At 33.2% G+C, this 18,958-nt stretch overlaps 1 protein-coding gene and 1 long non-coding RNA gene across 5 annotated transcripts in view; both read right to left on the bottom strand.

Moving 5' to 3' along the window:
* The window catches only part of Pka-c1 (Protein kinase, cAMP-dependent, catalytic subunit 1), a 63,759-nt gene that overhangs the window by 12,933 nt on the left and 31,868 nt on the right, over positions 1-18,958 (bottom strand). For 2 of the 4 annotated variants that reach the window (XR_014437818.1, XM_083094312.1), the window contains one exon: positions 14,985-16,042. The gene's annotated coding sequence lies outside the window, so the exon portion shown is untranslated. Of the gene's footprint in view, positions 1-14,237; positions 14,377-14,882; positions 14,962-14,984; positions 16,043-18,958 lie in introns of those variants that run through there. The other 2 variants (XR_014437817.1, XR_014437816.1) reach the window with 2 other exon arrangements.
* On the bottom strand, positions 10,783-11,538 carry LOC145968732 (uncharacterized). The gene is made up of 2 exons (XR_014437839.1): positions 11,247-11,538; positions 10,783-11,011 (listed from the first exon to the last, which is right to left on the bottom strand). It is a non-coding gene; the product is annotated as an uncharacterized LOC145968732 (long non-coding RNA).

Below are 18,958 nucleotides of genomic sequence, written 5' to 3'. Positions count from 1 at the left end.
CTAAATCCAAATCCGGTGTCCATTTAACCATATCACGTCGAGTTCAAGAGTATATCAAAGTTGAATCACACCCTAACGCCCCCCTGCAGGGCAGCGCGCCTTCGCTGGCTTCGTTACTCCAGAGAATCGGAAAATGGATCATTCTACACATCCTTCATTGAGGCAGTTGTCACCATTTCCAGCATCCTCTGGGGCAGCAGGCATTCTATATGCACGCACGCGCACGCACACACACACACACACACACACACACACACACACACACACACACACACACACGAACACACGTACACACGCACGCACATACAGACCTCATGCACTCGCGCACTCATGCAAACGCCGGCGTTAGCGTACACACACAAAAGTGTGTGTCTGGTTAAAAAAGCTCAAACACGCTTATTTAATGATTTACTCACTGATTTTTTAAAGATATAAATCGTTACTGAACGTTCCAAAAAATTTATTCTCAGGCCTTTGGGTTGTTTGGGAGTAAAGTCGCTTGGGGTCTTAGAGCTCGAGGTTAGACTCTCAGACCTTCAATCTGTCTGGGGGCTCTTTTCAACGATATGACCTTGAATTGCCCTTAAACCTGACGTGATACGATAAAACGGACATCGGATTCGGATTCAGCGTCGAAAAATACATGGGAATACTATGTTCTGATTCATAGTCAAACAAATTTTTTTTTTTTGTGGGCCTGTGTTATTGTTAAAGAATTTACGAGCAATATTATATTGCAATCGTATAAAATGTATAACATATTTTGATAAAATAGAATTAAATAATAAAAAATCAACGTATACAAAGTGCAACAAAAATCACATATTTGCCATGACATGGAAGAAAAGTAAATGGATAAAATATATATTTTATATTTCAATTTCAAATAAATCTTATTAAAAGTTTCGATCAAAATATTATTTAAAATTTATTAATGTTGAATATTTAACTTTTAACGAAAGTAATGTACGAAAGTTGTTGGCACAAAGCTAATTCCAACAACAAAGCTAATTCCAAAATTGTCAAAAAATATGCGCTCGAAACGGTAAATGTATTATTTCCGAGGCATTTTGTTTGTGTAGCATTTAAAAAGATAAAAAACGCGTAGAAAACTATTTTTACGAACACACTACTTACGTTGACGCGACATTTTTTTTATCTTCACGCCTTCGACTATGTAGCCCTTCGGCCGCGCATAAATAATCGGAGCAACGCAGGCGTTAAGAAAAATCGTTGAGCCAGGAATGAAAATAGCCGCGGTTAAAAATAAATTCTTATAATACAACAAGCTTCTCTCTCGCTCTCTCTTTCATTGCGTCTACTCGATTCAGCGTGAAATTATATTTCGATATCCATTTGATTTCTTCGGGTAGCAACGTGCGAAAGTTCGGCGCGCGAATACGACATAGATCGTGAGCGTCCTTCCAAAGCGGTGATTATACCAGAATGGAACAGTTAGCCGCGTTACATAAGCCGCACAAATACAATGAGCTGCACATGCCACGTATATAAATCGTGAACGATGAGGAGCGAAGTCGCGGATGAGCCGCGAATGAAAACGTCTCGTGCAGCGTCTCGACGCGTCTTGACCTCCGCAGAGGCTGACCTGTCTTTCAGACCTGCCTCTCTCCTATCCTTTTTCAATTTTATTTCCGTACGTAATCGATAATCGTTCGATCGGTCGGGTCGGCGGTACATTTCCCAGAATACAGTTTCGCGAACATTCGAGAAAGAAGGGAGAAACGCCGATATACGAAGAGTGTGGTGCAGGTAGAAGGTCCTTGCCGAGGATCATGGACGCCGCTTATAAATATCCGATTTATTTATCACGCTCGGCGAAGGGGCGCGATTATGGTCGACCGCAGTATCGATCCTATCGATGTGCTCGATCGAGGATGAATTCGAGACGCGAAACAGGATTGCAAGGATATTTTTTGGTTATATCAGATATTTATAGAGGAGAGCGAGGATATACATGCATATATAATCTACGGAGAAATGGTAACTGCGGCTTTTCGTTCTGTAAAAGGTCGCCGATAAAGCGCCTATAAACAAGCCGTGCTCATGCATTTTTTACAACGCTTATATAAACGTTAAGCGTGTTAAAATTTTAACATGCTAACCAGAATAACGAGACATTTTTATTTTAAACGATAACGTGGGATCAAACAATGTGGGTGATTTCATTAATCTTTCACGCGGTGTTTTATAATCTACCAGAATATTGTACGTATGTTCAGCATTTTTCATATGGGTAAAAATAAATTTGTAAATTTTTCCAAACGCATAAATTATAATTTAACAGTGATTAATAATTATGGTACAAACATCGTGTGTACATCCGATAGTCGTGCGACATTCTAAGAGAAGAAATTTAAAACAAATATAAGCATCAAGAAGATGCACTAAGAGAACAATAATAAAAATATACAAAGCAGCTCTCTTCTACATTCTAAAATCAAATATGAAATTAGAATTTAATAGAGGTATAATGTAAGGTCAAGAACAAGTCCGAAGTTGAATGACCGATGTCACCATAAGAAACGAGAGACCTTATTCCACATACACACACACACGCGCACATATGTACACAATTATCATCATTAAATTCGAGCGATCCGCTCGATAGGTCGTGACAGCGAGACTCGATTGTTACGAGACGACGGAAGACGCGGTGGCGATACCTGTTGTATGCCAATTAGACAGAGACCAATGCAAAGAATGCGCGGCGCACGTAACATGACGTGACGGTGCTCCATAAGATTCGCACGCGCTGTGCTTAAGGGCTGAATAAAATTACGAGCGATCGTGGCTCGTAATGGAGTTCACTGGCGGCTGGAATAACACGCGCGAGCGGATCGGAAGAGAGTGAATGGGCCCTCGGTGTGCATCGCGAAACCGTGCCTCGGGAACGAGGCCAAGAAACCGGGGGGAGAAGAGATCTGAACTAGCGAGAATAAGATCACAGGTCACGGTTCGCACGTCTCCTTTCAGCCTAGACTCTATGCGTTGCACTTATACGCTCGCGGGATCGCGCGTGGCGTTCAAGGATGGGGCACCTCGTGCATGCATGCATGCATTCGCGCGAGAGTAAGTGAGACTAGGAGAGTTGGACGAAACATGTAGAGGAAGAAAAAGAAGAAAAACACAAGGAAAGACGCACAATCCGGCTGGTCAGTCTACGTGATTCCGCCGGTTCTTCGCTGGCTGCTTCCACTCGCTCGCTGCTTGTGCTCATGTCTGACTTCGTTTTTATCGTGAAAAGTAGAATCACACTCCGATGTGACAGAGTCATCATCGGAAATGCATCTGTTGGAAACAAGAATTTTAGTATTGATCGTGCATTGAACTTTGATAGACATTTAAATTATTTATGATCGATTCGAAATAAAATAAAGATTCTTACTTAATAAGTGTCTTATTTAATAAAATATTTACAGATAATTATTAAAATAATTATTAATTTATTATCATAATTATTTCATTATTATTATTAATTTATTGTCATAATTATTTCATTCAGTTTAAAATAAATTGTGTATCTCTTTTTCAAGGAAGTTAATTTATCTTTAGCATGCAAAATCTCTCTCAAACATTTCTTACCAATAGCACCAATTAAGTAAATGTGATTCTTAAAATTGTATTTTTAAAATATACCATTTTGTTCCTTACAATAAAGCGATTATGATAAAAGAGGAATAATTATTCGTCATAAAAATCTTGAGTATAGAAAAGTTTTCTTCGAGAGGCGATTCTTGCGTTGTTAGTCTCTGTCGTTTAGGTAAATTTCCGTTGACAGATGTTCACTTGAAATCTACGTCTGTATATCGTTGATTAATATGACAGGTGACCTTGCAGATCTCTTCTAAGGCTTTAAATTTAGAGATGAAACGAGAGAATGCGAAACGAATATAAATCACGCCGTAAAATGGCGGAGGTAATTTCGTGAACCTTTTAGAGGCTTCGAGTGTATCTAGATTCATTGGGGTGGATGAGGGTAAGGAAAGAAAAATTAGGTCATCGTGCACTTCGCTCCTCGGTACAATTATACCTAATAAGTTTTTCACGTTATAACATTTTTCTGTCCTATTGTATTAATATATATAACAACCATAAAAATAATAATATTATCGATATTATATGTATGAAGGCTTCTTAAAACAAGATTTTTATTCTTAAAATAATTATTATTTATTAAAATTACAGTATTAAATTATAGTATTTATGTGTGTTGTGTTATTAATACTGCTATATAGATATTTTAATAAGCAATAAGGTATAATTTTAAGTCAAGTTTTTTTCTGATTGAACGAAGTTGTTCTTTGTAGAACATGAGATGCAACAGCGCGTATGCTATAGCGGGGGCTAGATTACGGCACGTTACACATCGCAAACACACGCGGTAAATGAATGATACCGACTGTTAGAAAAATGTCGCCGCACGTCATACACATCGTCATATACATTCGCTCATGGTCCACCAGACATTTGCAGCTATTGGAGATATCCGGCGACGTCCTTGGCCCGATAAGCAGAAACTCATTTATCCAGACAACCACGAGTCCATTCTTAGGACGATAACTAAGCGAAGACGCGCGATCACTCTCGGCTACGGTGATCTAACAACTCTTCCCGAGTTTTTTTCTCGATCCGCGGATGAATTATCGTTGCCACGTTACACGCTTCCTTGGCCATATCGAAGATATCGATTTCCGTAAGTGGAGCCTTTTGGTAATTATCGACGCACGGTTCATCGCGCGCTTTACAAAATGGACACCCCATCTTATAAGAAGCTGTATTGATATAAGACGTCGTTATGCGTCTTATTATTAAATATTTCAAAGCGTAATTAAACGTAATTAAACTATTTTCGTTACATCGATACAAATGTACATTCTGATGTATAAGATTGATTTATAAATATATCGCCCTATGCTTGTAACGAGATAAAAATTTCCGAGAAAGATTACTACAACAAGAGTGCACCGGATAAATAGATCCGAGACCAATATAAAGAGGAGGGAAAAAAGAAGAAAAAACGGGAGAAAAGAACAAAGGGAATGAATAAGCGAGAGAGGGAATGTAAGAGAGCAACGACGTGGAAAAAAATCGAGAGCTTGTGCCATTTCATTCTCGCCAGCAACAGAGCGGCAGACACCGCTTTTCGAGCACTGTTGGAGGTTGAATTGTTGGCGGTTCTTGACAATAAGATCGCGTTTGTTGTATCGCGAGAAAAACAATAGAAACGGTAGATTATCGAACAATAAGGAATTATAATGTATGTTCTCTTTTGCAACATTCGCATTCCTAAGAGTACCCAGACATTTAATTATTGTATTCATGGCGAGAAGATGCAAACAATGTTGATTTTAACTGAATAAGTACATATAAGAGCTCGAATATTTTTAATAAAATATACAAGATATTCTCTTTCTTTCTATAAATAAATAAATAAATATATATATAATTATTTATTTATTTATACAGTATTTTATTTTTCTTTTACGTGAGAATTTAAAATATTTTTATAAATAAGGTATGAGTTTCTTGGCGCATCTTTATATTATAGTAATATAAGAAATGCGTAAAATGTATAAAGTAGGGGTTTAATTCTGTTTCTGAAAAATACTTGTGAATTTTATGAAAGGAAAAGAATGAAAATTTTAATATTCCTCTAGGGCATATGAACGTTCTGCTAAAATCAGCCCTGCCTCTCTTTCTACGAAAATTCTTTTGTCAAAAGTTTCTCAACTTTTCCTTCGTCGAGAGCAAAGTACCTAAGTACTCGAAATTACGTCACAAGTCCTTCCGAATTTATTCGGTTCCGAAGTTTAGTAAATCCAGATCGCGTGAGAAAGAGCAGGAAACTACCTGCACTTTCTAAACTCGTGCTGGTTTTATGCTCCATGTGATTTTACGCCTACATGAAGTGCACTCTAGCTTGAATTACCTATTCACCTCAAGCGCGATGCAAGGTGTCTTCGAGTATCTGGAGTAGTATAAAAAATTGCACGATGTAGAGAGGATAAAAAAAAAGGAAAACTAGTTCAAGTTAAAAAATATCGAAACTAATCGATGTTAAAAAAAAAGACCAACAAAGAAAACTCAATGCCGTGATCTTAGATTTGTATTGTAACAAGCAAGTCATTTCGAGATAATTTGCATAAGCTAAAATCACCTGTCCAAAGTATCATCGTGATTATGTGTGCGAGTTTGTTCGCGGACGGAAAAGGAAGCTCCATTAAAGCCACGGTATATGTTTGATATTTCGAATAAGATAGTGCGCGCCATGATTCACTTATACCCGGATGTAGATAACGCGTCGAATTTTGATACTATCGCGATGCGGTAAGTTTAAAGGTAATTCAGCGGCGGCGCATCCGGTTTCGTACGCTCTATACAAGTATTAACGAGTTTATCTTATGTTATTAAAACGATATCACACTGAAGCGCGCGCTTATCGATTATATCATTTCAATGCACTTGACATACAAATTATTTGATTTAATATAAATATAAACGAGACTGTGTCGTAATTATATTTTATATTTTATCAGTTATTTTATTTTGAACGTTAGTTTTCTGTGTAAAGAAAAATCAACATGGTGTGAAGTAGCGGAAAAATAGTAATATTATTAAATTTCTGACATAAATTTTATATGAAGATTTTTTTTATTTTTCATTTAAAAAGATATCTCTGCAACAGATACTGTTACATGTAATGATAATTATTTGTGAAGCAACATCCAAAATAAAACAAGGCGAGATTATTTTATGGGAATTACGTAAATAAAGTAACTACTAAGAGCGAGATATGATTTCAATGTGAAATAAACAAAGGGCAAAAGATGGCTACCGAGCGATGAGAGAAAATGGATCAAAGCAGCTCGCGGATAATAATGAGACACAAACATTAAGCGCAAGAATGCCTCGGGCATCGCCAAAGGCCCCCTCTTAGCACACTTAAATACGTTTATCGCTTCAGTGACTACCGTCCATCGGCTGAGTGGATCCAGTGACGTCACTAGCGTTTCTCTAACGTCATGTCACGATAAAACAAAACCGCCGCAGAATCGCGGCGAAGATATTGACCAGCGTTCACGTGAGACCGCAGTTCTCTCTTCCATATTTCATTTCGACAATGTATTCCCGGTATCACCTGTGTGCCTCCGCTCGACTGGGAAGCCTTACTTGTCAAACAAAAATTCTCGACTACAAAATGCGATGTAGCGCAGCCTTAGATCAGTTCAACGATTATCAATATCCAAGAACGCTGCGTTAAATTTACACGCGGGCTCACCTGTTTATTGACGTCTACGTATGTTAATTAATTAAATACATGTAAACAAAAATAATTGCATTTACATATCAATAAATATCAATAATTTAAATATCAATTTACATATCAATAATTGCATACAAAATAGAACTAGAATCAATCAACGATGAATAAAGATAAAATATCATATAGATAAAATATCAATAGGATATTGTTAGGTAATTAATCGCATATCGATAGCAATTTTTCTATAATTTATGCTTCGCACGTGATTTCCGATCCACTATCGATCAAATTGCAAATGTGCTAAATTCTACCGCGGAATAATTCTACTCGCATAATTCGATCGCTTTTACAAAACCATCGTGACATTGAATTTCCATAATATATACGTTTTCATGATTATTTACGTGCACTTCCGCATTGTTCGAGGTCGCCACGTGGAAAATGCACTTCGCGGAATATGGATGCTAGAAATTATGCCGCGTGTGTTGCAGCTGGGGAAGAACAGAATACATACTAATTGCCCGCAATCGATCGCGTAAATCATGACGATTGATCCCGCGGGCAGAGATAATCGATCCGATTTGCGGAATCGATCTCGAGGACAGAAAAGCCCGCGAGGCAGAAGAGCCCGAGGATTGCATTCTCTTTTTTGCCTATTTGCAATTCGCCGATTCATGGGATTATCTGTTCATCTTCCGGGCCTATTGTTGACCTGATACACCTAACCGAGCACACCGATTAAATGACCTACATACGCGCAAACGCCGTCCCGTAGAAAATCGTATATTCCGATAAAGTGACGAATGTGGGTCCTGACCGCACGGGGCGATAACTCGACCATCCTGTTTTCGTGGCAATATATCACTTTGTTTTTGAAACACGACTGTAAATTCGACGAGGAATAAAAGAAATCTTCCTTATTCCAAAACTTGGCAACGACACGACAGACATTAGAGGATGATCGTTGTTGTCAGGAAAGAAATTATGGCCTTCTAACGTCGTATCTTCGATAATTGAGGTGAAGCAACTCCGAAATAGTGACAATCATGCGAGATTGGATATGATATTTGAGAATACCACTATACAATATCATCAAAAATATATAATTTACATTTGAAATTTTATGAAATTGACATTCTAAAAATGTTTATTATTTATTTAATTTAATTTAATTTAATTAAACTTAATTTAATTTAATTTAATTTAACTAATTCACGAAGGAAAAATGAATTTAGAACTCCCATAAGATATAATATTAAAGTATCGCGTTTTTATCTGACAATTTATTTTAACTTATTATTGTCTTTATCAAATACGTAAAGAGCTATATAATATTTAAAATCTCAGATGACATATTATCTCACCTGAGATATACGAGTATATATTTTTCTAGTTAAAATTAAAACTATTCTCGCATCATTATTCTCCGTCTTGAATTACATAGAAACAATAATAAATTATGTACAAATATTTCTATTTCCGATTTTGTGTGTATGTTGACAAAATAAACATTACTGCATTTGCAATTCCCCGAAAGAAAAGAACGAAGATACATGTTACAACGTCATTGATATGGCACATTATATAAAAAGATTATATCATTATCTACACGCTGCACGATCAAACATACACGACATAAGTTCTGAACATAACAAAAATCTCATAATAATTTTTATTTTATCTAATATCCATTAAATATTTTAACATTAAACGTAGAAAAAATTAAATAACCAATATATCCTCATAATTTTAAGTAAATTAAATAACAAATAAATGACATTCAAAACTCAATCAAATAATATATGTATTAATAAAGTATAATAAAATAAAATATAATAAAATACAATCTAACGTGATCGAAAAAAATAAATATAAATAAAGAAAATTCGAGTTTAAATTAACGTTGTAAAAGCGAATAAATCGATAGTGACGGCGACATATATTAATATTTCACATATAAAAAAAAAGAAATAAAGTCCAGCAATTCAACAAGGCAATCGAGAAATTCAACGAGATAAATCGAATTTTCGAAACCCTTCAACCTTTAATCGATTTCTCATACGTATATGAATCTCGAGATTAGTTTGGATTTGAACGTTTCGCAAGAATGACGATTCGGATCAAGGATGAACACGTTCAACCGGTTCAACAACATTTTCACGAGATTTATGAGTCCCGATGGAGTTCCATTCTCTATTTCTTTCTTATAACCGAAGTTGTTGTACGGTGTACAAAAATTATGCTTTTCCAGAATAAATCTTTGATTCAAAATAAATATTTCGCTTTATACACGCGAAAATCGTGACATTTCGTTTCAGTGCGCGACGAAGCGCGCTTTAATTTTTAATTACGAGAACGAAAACCCAGTTCTCGTTTTAGTTCCTGACATACATCAATGTTTTAGTGGATGGGCAAACAACTTCATTGCAGTAATTATATTTTGACGGAATAAAATAGATTCGCCGGAAAACTTTTTATAGAACCATTTACAAAGTTTATAAATATATTACTTTGATAAAATAATATGTATATTTACGTTATATAATAGAATAATAGAATATAAGACAATATAGATATGAAAAAATACGTCTTTACACAGCCTCATTCTCGAACAAGCATTCTAATTGAGTACTATTGTCGGATATGCACATATATAAACAATTATGATGTATTGTACAGGCAAACTTAATCCGTGTTTTAATAGTTTATTATTATCGTTGGTCTTAGAATAATTATATTACCAAATTTTACTGACAAACCGATTTCTCAAATTTTTTTGTAAATAAGTTATAATGTGCATATAATATTATTAATTATTTTTAATTGAGATTGTTATATATGTGATTCGTAATATTTACTTTAGGTATATAAGTGTAATGCACATTTACTTTAATTATATAAGTGTAATGAACATTTACTTTAGTTACACAGAGGAAAATGTATACTGTGTGTATTCAAGTAAATATTATTTATTTTAGTATATCATAAGTTTGTATATCCGCAAATATATCATAAGTTCACCACAAGCATTAAATTTAATTGGATATATTCTGAATTTTCGTAAGTGCAGTATTTTAGTCAAGAATATTAAATTAAAACAAAAATTTGGTTTGCTTACTACAAGAGTTGACGTAAAGTAAGTGTGATTTTTCTTTGATACAACTTTACAATATTCTTGAAGAGAAAATAAATTCTTCTTTTGAGTATATGATAATAAGATTTTCTAACACTTGTGATGAGTATATTTTAAGACTATTATCAAGAATATATTCTTTGTTGAAGAAAACTATTACTTAAAAAAAGAAAAATAAACTGAGTAATCGCTTTTCTTGGCAGTAGAATGATATTTTTCTCTGTGTATATACGAGTAAATAGATCTAATAATATATATTTCTGTGTATAAATTAGTGATTTATATTTACAAAAATAAAAATAAAAAGTATAAGACTCGAAATATAAAATTAAACAAAACAGTTATAATGGCAATACGAGTCGAGTGTTGATATTATAACACATTTATTTATAATACAATCAAATAAATATTGATATTAAACGAATACAAAGAGAGGATAGCGAACGTTTCGACCCTATTTTTGGGTCATCTTCAGCGCGAAAGTGATAATATAATAAAAGAAATAACAAAAGTGTTTTATATCGGAGTCTGTTACAAAGGGTGCTGTCTAAAGCGATAATAAATGTCTCGGTATCTCATTATCTTGACGATGCCTACGTAAAAACAAAGGACAAAAAGTAAAATAAGTTAAATAAATAATATAACTAATATGAACAAAGAAAGAAAAAAGTACTAAAAATTAAACATGAAAATTACGAGATTGAAAATATTTTAATGTCAATTTATTAAAAATGATCTAAATAAATATAAACTGAACATATAGTCAAAGAAATAAAAATTAAAAAGATTAAAAAGATAAGAAGTTAAAACTACGGAAATAAGACTTACTTCCAGGCATCGAAGACAATGACGCGCCGAGGAGACGAATAGAGACAACTTAACATCTCCGAAGACAAAGATCGACTCGTCTTTAACGGATAAATGTGACTTATATATAAACGGTAAAGCGAGTCAAGTAATGTATAAATGTACACATACGCAAAGTCGCAGACCTATTTGTTATGATAGAAACTGTGTTAAATTTTTGGCAAGTTGTTGACAATGTTTAAATAAATTTCTGGTAAACGTTCAGTATCCGTTTGCAAATTGAGGCCATTTTTTTGCCTTTTGATATATAGCATGATTTATATTTGTTCAATTATTTTCAACCACTGCTAGCTTTACTATATTAATAGCGTCGCTTCTTTTTACACTTCCTGTACTTAAAATAAAACGAGTATATGTTTACACATACTTGGAAAAAAAGAGAAAAACAAACTATATAAAATGCAATTAAAAAAGATAGATCTATAATTGAACAATCTTTCAGTAATTAAATTATATAACTTCTTATCGATATAATTATTAAATAATATATGGTATAATATTTATTTTCTTTTTATTCAACATCATTTAATCATATCAGAAAGTCTAGAAATTTCTGAACAAAGGAATATATATTTTAGACACATTTAATGTGTATGTGTGTGTGTGACACATTTTAATAAGTTAACGAAAAATATCACAATAGAGTTACATCAAACGAGATATACGAAACATCCTCGCATCATTCTTGAAACATTTTAAACTTTGATCGATTTGAGTCATCGTACAATTGCGATCGAGCGAAATGGTATTGAATTTTATCGGGGCAATTTTAATATTATTGTTATTATAGCGTAATTTATTCAACGTTCTAAAAGATGAATCTTTTTAAGCACAAAATATTACAAATAAAAAATATGATAAATAGACAATAATTATCATTAGAAAGATTAATGATTATACAAATAAATCATATATAGAATATGTAAGTAGGATATATATTTCAATCGAAAAATTAGAATTCTAAATACATTATTAAAACTCTATATCAGATTTCAATAATAATTTCTTACTTTAGCATAATATCAAAAAAAGGTCATAAATTTACTTTGAACTCGTTGATTTTGCTTGAATTACGGATTTCGGATGGAATATTATTTTAATATGTGTGTGTTTTGTATACATGTATGTATGTACATATAGAATTATCTTTTATGCAACATATTCCAAGGTTTCTACACGAAGACATCGAGCGAAATTCAAGCCTTCAAAATACAAAATGTAACATATGAGGAATTACATGAATATAAAATTATATCTTGACGCAGCAGAAATGTACTACCAACATCATCTTGCCGAAAGAAGGAGAAAATTGAATCTACTAATTAGAATGACAAGCTTATCATTACTAAGCATAATTTGTACAATTTCACTAATTAACTAGAACTACATTTTATCTGTCTTCAAGTGTAGATTAAAATTTGAAAAATCCATCTTCTTTCACCTTTTAAACTTCTTTATATACAATAAATCGTATAATAAAGTAGCTAGAAACTACTTTTAAATTGGCTGATTTTGTACGTCATAGAAATACAATACAAAAAGTAAGAAAATATTAAGAATGTGATATGAATGTTCGGACAATTTCTTTTTGGAGATGTTTAAAATAAAGATTGCATCTATATATTGTATATATATCTTCCTGATTCAAACGCGTGATGAGAGAGAAAGAAATTCGAAAACAGAAAATAGAAAGTATAAAACAAATTTTAAAAACTTATGAAAGATGAAAATTGTTCTATCGAATTTTTATTTTTTACTGCATAATGCATTATATGGCTTCATTGAAGACGAAAGAATTAGAGAGGATCTCCTGTCAGTTGATGCTCTTTTAATTTGATATCTTTTGAGCCTCTCTCATTTGCATTTTTATTAAATTAACGTCACGTTATCAAGGTACAATATGAGTGACATTTTAAGAGTACAAATAAAAAAGAAATTATGTTACACAAGGAGCTTATATTTTCTGCTTGCATTTTCTAAAAGTGCCTATGCGTAGTCGCGTCGCGAAGATCGGGTTGCAACGATACCGTGTTACATACAACAAGCTCTCTAGCTCGGATAGGCCATACGATACTAACGAAGTGTCTTACAAGGCCGAGGATGAAAGCGAGACGGTAGAGTCGAAAGACGCAAAAGACCTCGACGAGCTCCCCTTCGACGAACCGAGAACACGAACTCTTCCGTAAACGTCAGGTAAAAAGGAAAAGGAGCATCTGCTTTGTACCCAAGCCGCGGAAACCAATCCTATCTTTCACGTAAAGGCCGACAAAGAGGAGAGTTCGAAGAATCATAAGCGGAGGTACCGTTCTTCGTTTAACTGCTTAAAGTACAAGGTGAACGCTTCGTTGAATACCTCGTCGATTGGATCTGCCGCATTTGATGGCATTTATGTCTGATTGCAACGTGTCTCGCAAAACTACTTTCTTGGGAAATCGATGGCGAACCGATGTGTAGTTCTTCGTCGTCGTCGTCGTCTTGGCGAGAGTCTCGTGACTGGCTCAATGTAGCAATTATTGGTGTTCATGGTCTTGGCGGAGGAACTAGCTTAATTGAAGAATTAGTTTAGGAACGGGGGAAGCTCTCTCTCAACTCATGTTCGTGCTCTCAAGGAGCCCGAGAAGCACGTTCAGGATCGCGTCTCGTGTGTAATCGGGACCTTTATGCGTGCGAGGAACATCGGGAACATCAAGACGTCGAGAGTGACGATAATGAATATGAGTACTTACGAGATACATGAGTGCTTATTTCAGTTACTGAATAACATAAAATGTAAAATTTTGCGAAGAAAATGAAAAAAATATTACAAGAAGACGAGAATAATATAATATGAGGATATATATGTATAATATGTCTTACTGTAAATGTGTTGAAGAATTATTATATATACTTTATTATAAATTATATATATTATTATTCCTTCATGTGTGTGTGTTATCTTATATGTAAGAATTATATAAAGAGAGTAGAGATAATAATTTTTGGTGAAACTTTAATTATTTACAATAACTTGTTTTTCTAAGGAAATCGTTGAACCAACGCTTCTTCCGCTTGTTGGCGTGTTATAATACGTTCGATAATTCTTTATGCCCGACTGTAAGTGGGTTAAGACGCAGTACAACTATACCATATTGCCGCAAAACTTAGATTATGAATTGTTGAAGTATTATACATAATATATCAACACTCTTTCATACATACGAAACAAACAAAATTGAACGTGGACAAATTGATTCGTGATTGATAATTTTTTAACTGCTTGATATTATCTTCCTTCTAATTAAATGTTGAAAACGTTTTTAATTTAATGATTATATATGTGTATATGATTAATAATCTCCAAATTTCTTTAAATTCTCATATTTTACGATTTACTGATATCGACAATTATTAATATAAAATGTAATTGTTGTAAAAACATTTTTGTAACGAAATTAAAAATTATTTAATGTTATATATATAAAATATAGACTCAACATCATATAATTATGAAATTGAAAAAGAAAACTGTGACTGTTTAAATATAAAATATAGTAGTAATATAGAATATTAATTGCGTCCTTTGAGTCGATTTATTTTCTCCATATAAATCGCACTTACCTTGTTGCACCTGTAAATAAGCAGAACGGGAAGGAGGCTGACAGGTTTATATCAGGAATATTTCTTGCAAATCAGTTAGCTGCAAATAGAAAAGATTCGATATAACTATTTAATTAGTTTATTTGCATTTATCGTATAATCACTCGTAAAAGTAACAGGGATACGTAAACAATTAGTTCGAATTAGCTTAAATACAAACAGTCTAAAACACATCTTTTCTATTTCCTTTTCGTACCATTAAGATTATATTCACACAGACAAGTTTCGACCACGATTCGCAATTACGAATATCACTTTATTCAACCTCTCTCGCATCACGCTTTTATATATTTATACATGTACAATCGACCCGTATATTAATGTCGGCTAGCCGAAAGATCGGCCGTAGATCCTTCTCCACCAGGTACGTCCTTAAGGACGTCTAGTCTAATTGTAAGAGTCGAAATTTTTTCGACTATTAGAAAGTGAAAAATGGAGATTGAATCAGGACACGAGAGAGATTTTAATTTTTTTTTTGCAAGAAAAAGAAATAGACAGGATTAACTATACATATGAGAGATGCTAAAACCACAAGTCCACAAGTATTTAGCATCTGTCTTTGTCGATACCAATGTCTATTCATCGTTGTTAATCTTGATCAATTATATCGTGCCTCATTACAGTTCGAACTATGATTTAAAAGAGCCTACGCTAATCAGAGTTAATGATCTCGTATTCACTGTGGATGAAACGAGCAATACGCCACGCAAACAGTCATACATGTCACAATCGTGATTATTGCTTCTAAAGTGGTTGCGTACTTCACTGAAATATCTCTTAACAATCGTCTTAATCCATTGTAGAAGTGCATTTTATATAGACACGTGTTTACACAACATGTAGCTTATCTTGGACGTTGAAAAATCACTAGTATCGACGTGAAAAAGCTTACTTAACATAACAGACGAGACAATTGCACTCGGAAACACTTAAATCACATACTTGAAGAGTCCACGGATCCTACTCGCTAATGTGATCGTACTTACAGCTATCTACACGTATTATTACAGTATTACTATTACAGATTCGTATTGATCTTTGCGTTCGCCGAAACGATCGGAAGACTCGCGTACTCGATCTCTTGTTTGGTACTGTTAGGGATGGCAAACGGCAATCATGATCTATAAAAAAGATACATCTTTTGTATTACGATTTTTGCAATATCGTATTTGTGAATACAAATTACTAGCATTTGATATGAATCAACTAGTTTGTCCTGACAGTGTCTCTATTTTTCACTTGTATTATCTTGTATTGACTGGTGTGATTTAACATAAACATAAATTTAACGCTCGATAAAACGCGATATGACTAAAAGTTTTTAATGACAATTAACATTTTTTATGATAAATGATTGATATTTGAAAGCGTGGCATACTTTTTCGAAACCTATTTAAAAAAAATCACATGAGATGTCATTAACATTTCATCTAATAGCGATCATGAATCATACGCTACAACTTAATTCACTAGTTAATCAAAGATATGCATATACCTTAGCTAAACGTATTATACTCTTTTTCTCTCTGTCTCTCTCTTTTTTTCTATCTTATAGCTGATAATATATGGAAGTTAAAGACTTGGTTTTCCCGCATAGAACAATGATATCATGGAGAATATGAGATTTGTATGTATTTAACTAGTTGTCGCTATAATTCACAAATTAAGCTTTATCACCGCCACTCGATAGGAGATGATAAATAAATAAATCAGCGATAACAAGAGCTAATCGATCTCGAGATCGTACTGTGTAAATTCACTGAGAATGTTTCGACGAGATGCTAGTGAAGTAAGAGACAATATTATTATAATTTATCGAGCTGTCAAAAATATCTGCGCTTAAATTGTTAAAAATAAATAGGCGAAGTGATAAAAAGCTAAAGATAAATTCACGACTTTTCGATAATATGTATACTACTCTACCATTTACAATTTTATTTTTTACGCAAAATTGCAAATTGCTATACACATGTGAATATTTGTTATTAATATCCTGAAAATGTTTGGTTTTTAAATGCATGCGCAATTTCAGCATATTTTTTTTCAATTGTAAAATTATACAATATTGTTATGTGCATCTCCAATTTAAAAAATGCATCGCCGCAATTAATATTTAATTAAAATATTGTATATTAAGGTTTTCCTTAAAAATATTATTAAATTAATTTAACATCAACTTTAAATAAATTTGTTGCTGTATTTCATAATTTTATTTTTCTTTATATTATTTTATAGAATAATAAGAAATATATTATTTGTAAAATTTTTTATAAAAAAAGATCAATATTATGTGAATTTTTTTCATGATGATCGAAAGCGATGAAGCTTTTAAAAAATCACGGGTATATTTACGGATTAATAAAAATCGCGCTTCGTGCCCTCGAACGCGAGTTTGTAGCCAACAATTGGCAAGTCACGCACACTCGTTTCGCCGAGTCGAATGTCTTAGGCATTTAAATTGTCTTCCTTTCCTGTCACACACGTACACACATACACATTATATGCGATGTCTACCGAAGTTGACCATCGTGCAATGTAAAAGAGAAATGCGATTCGCCGTTAGCTTTGCGTAAAATATTTTTTCGATTGGAAAAAAACAAAAGACAAATCCATTATTTATAAAACCTACTTTCGATTTATTTTTAAGTCATATTAACATTGGACATGTCAACTACCACATAGAAAATATACATAACAAAAATGGATTTCTAAAAATTTTACTCCAAAGTACATGTATATAATTTATGCATAAATAATATTTTAATAAGAATTTTTTTATAACAAATATAAAAAAAGAACAATTATATAAGAAGGCATTATGTATATGGTCATAAAAATTTTTTTTTTGATAACTAAGAAGTGTGTTTATTATTTAAGGCAATCGCAGTAAACGTGTTGCAACAATTCTTATAAACTTACACCATTTTTGCACTCAATTTTCTATTTTTATTTTTGTTCTATATTTCAACAATAAGATTTACGTGATTTATTCTAACATCAATCTGATTATCTCGAAGATAACATTGTTTACTGTGAATGAAGATTCTTTCTGTTTGAATAAAGAATTCTATTGCGAAATAGATGTTCTTTATAGATTATATCAATACATATATATTATACAACACAAAGAATCATGTCGCATATAAATATAATCCTCGCGTCCTGGGAATGGCCGCAGTACGCCACTGCCGTGACAGGAATAACGAGGACATCATACTGCGATGTAACGCTCGCATACATGTGCAGTGCACTTTGAATCGGTCATGGGCATTTAATTCATCTCATCTGTGCGTTATATGAGAGTTGAAAGCAAAAATGATGTAAACCAACATTTTCACAGATTACGTCAAACAGGAAATCTCGATCAACTTAAATCATCGTTCCATTTGTGTATGAACAACGAAAAGAATTTTTTTTAATCTATTTTTTTAATTATCTGCCTGTTTTTTTTGAAAAAATAACTATTTTATATAAATTCATGCGCACGTGATATATATTTTGTTTATTATTCAATTCTTTTAATTATGCCAATTGTGAAAAATTAATGGAACTGTACATAATATATGAATATATAATGACAATATATATTTGTGATGTGAAGATATATTGACGAATCAAATAGCGATCAATCTTCCTTCCCTTTAGCTAGGTTTTATCGATTATTATACTTGAACTCGCAGAAACTTAATCTCGTTCATCCACAGTCTTAACAGTATAACGAGTGTGTGCTCCGTGAATTAATGCTGTGCAATAGATATCGCGCATAACTCTCTTTTGCGACGACACGTGGCGCACACAGATTGGGTCTTATGCAACGAATTACAATGGCATTCTGCTGTGTGGTCATATTTGTCAAATCTCGTCAAGGTGCACAATATCGAATCTACATAAAATCTACCGATCGTGAAAGAGAGAATCAGACGAGGAAACTGATTTCTTTTTTTAACATTTTATCTACAAACCTGAAAGCAAATCGTACGTTTAAACGGTGATAATGCAAAATTTTGCGATAAGATGCCGCGATAATAACCACATTA

The sequence above is a fragment of the Camponotus vicinus genome, unplaced genomic scaffold (genome assembly GCF_025532165.1).
Source record: "Camponotus vicinus isolate PSW18456_S1 unplaced genomic scaffold, iyCamVici1.0 SCAF_3, whole genome shotgun sequence".
Taxonomy (NCBI): domain Eukaryota; kingdom Metazoa; phylum Arthropoda; class Insecta; order Hymenoptera; family Formicidae; genus Camponotus; species Camponotus vicinus.
Note: the sequence above shows the minus strand (reverse complement) of the source record. Positions and strands in the feature narration are given on the sequence as shown.